Raw genomic sequence first — 2,266 nt, forward strand, 5'->3', positions numbered from 1 at the left:
TGATAAAAGGGAGTTGTGTATGGGACCCAATCCTCTTCCCACAGAAATCAGTGGCAAATTTTCCCTTAGATTTCAATGAGAGCAGAGATTTGTAAGGAGAGGATGTGGTTCTCTTGCGCGTTTTGTAGTTAGATTAATCCAAACATTATTGCGTCATCTTGTTTCCAATCATAGAGGAGTTTTTGTTGTGCTTACTACTGACTGTAAAAAAGAAAATGTTTCTATTTCAAATGTGTAACTTCTGTTTTTCCCTAACTTGCTGCAGCCTGTGTTCCTGTCCTTTCGAATAGCTGCCGGGGCAGGTAAACCTATTGCAAATGTGCACAAGTGTTGTGTCGTGCAGTGATGTGGTGGTAAATATCATTTTTTTTCCTTTACGTTTATATTTTCTACATCATTTCCCCTGTGTTTATTTTTCTTTTTTAAAAAATGCCAATTCCGCAACAGGAAAAAGATGCCTACGAAATGAGAAGATTTTGCGTGAGACCACACTGTAGGAAGGAGGGGAAGGAATACGCAGTATACTGAAATACATAATTGTAACAACTGTATCGATAAATCAAGTCCCGAGTGCCACATTTTTAGACTGCTGATCGTACACTATGCTTCAGCATCCGGACTCTGTTCGAGAAAAGCCTCACATACCTCACTGTCTTGTATGTTCATGTGACATCAAGTAGAAATGTGGAATTATTTTTTATATATATGTCACAATTCTGTTGCCAAAACTCTAAATAGACAGCAGAGATGTTATGTATTTTAGATTTCACGACTTTCGACTTTTAATAAGTGTTTGTCAATGTGGAAAAGCTATTTCAGCATATTATAAACTTTGAAAGGTGTCATGCCTAACATTATATATCTTTACCACTTTGGGGTTTTGTACATTGGACTGTATAGATAGAGATATTGATGGTTTTAAATGGTATTTTCTTTGTTGACCAAGGCTTATGGTTTGTGTTTTAGTTTTAGTATTTTGTTTTTCATTTTTATAATTTTTTTCTCATGTTATTTACTATACTGCCATGTTACATGGTTTTTGAATCACACAGCAGCTGCTTTCTATACATACATATATATATGTGTGTGTATATATATGTACGTATGTGTATATATACACAGATACATAAATAATTTATAAACCTGACCAAAACTTACGCTAAATATACTTTCCAATATGAATGCTTGAGAGTGCCATATCAGCAGTTAGTGTTGGAGTCTTAGCAGGTTTAGTTACATGTACATCAACAACCGACATTTATATAACAAATACTATATAGCGGTGCCATCCTGGATACAGATATATAGCATACTATATAGCACATATATTAGCAGTTTCACTTTGTTACTCCTATAATCCCTTCTTTCTATGTAATATTAAGGATTGAATGTGAAGTTCTTAGCTAGGTTTGGGTGTAACTTTCCAGAATTTTGTAAACTGGTTTTGTCCGTCTTTTGTTACTGTTTTATGGTGCCAAGTATTCTATATAGAAACAACAACAACACGGGAGAAGAAAATAATAAGTCTGCTTCAGGTAGCAACTGCATTGGACACAGACTGTATTTATACAGTGTTAAAAAAAAAAAAAAAAAACCGACCGTAAATTGTCCTGGTTAGTGCAGCCTACAATATAATCTCATTATGAACATTTTTCTCCTACCACTAAATACAACATTAAAAGGTGATTAGGGAGTCTGTTGATGAAACACAAATGTATGTTTTATTGATTTAATTTAGAACACTACAGAGTTCATGGACTGCGTGATGGCATTAGATTGATGCTTGATTTTGGTATAAATCACTACCGTTGAAAATGATTTGATGTCCGCTTGCAGAATGTTTTCTCAGCAGTACAGTCTGGGTTCATATCGAGTACTGTTGCCCAAGGGGCATCTGCAGCTCTGTATTGTTACGTGCCATGTTGCATTATAGCCACACAGTAATTCTATTTAAGTGAACTCAACTCATGGTAACTTTGAAGGCCTTTAGAAATGAGTTACTCTGGTTCTCAAGCAATAAAACTGATCGTGGTGAATGTGGCTGTGTCTGTCCCTTTAATTTGGGCCCTGGGGATTACAGGGAAATTATTAAATTGTCACATTTCTTACTAATGAGTTGCCTTTTAATCTCCTGCCAATTAACAGGTTTTTTTTTCACACGAAGACCCGTGTAACAGAACGCAGCTCTGGTGTTGATCGAGACACGGTGCAAACCCAGGAAAAGGCACTTGCAGGGTTCGCGTGAGCACAGGGAGCGGGGCGCCTC

General features: G+C 36.4%; 1 long non-coding RNA gene across 1 annotated transcript; it reads left to right on the forward strand.

The window, feature by feature from the left end:
* The first annotated feature begins 279 nt into the window (after window positions 1–279).
* On the forward strand, window positions 280–2,036 carry LOC104621811. The gene is made up of 2 exons (XR_738046.1): window positions 280–353; window positions 448–2,036. It is a non-coding gene; the product is annotated as an uncharacterized LOC104621811 (long non-coding RNA).
* The last annotated feature ends 230 nt before the right edge of the window (window positions 2,037–2,266 follow it).

This window comes from Phaethon lepturus, unplaced genomic scaffold (assembly GCF_000687285.1).
Source record: "Phaethon lepturus isolate BGI_N335 unplaced genomic scaffold, ASM68728v1 scaffold51635, whole genome shotgun sequence".
NCBI lineage: Eukaryota > Metazoa > Chordata > Aves > Phaethontiformes > Phaethontidae > Phaethon > Phaethon lepturus.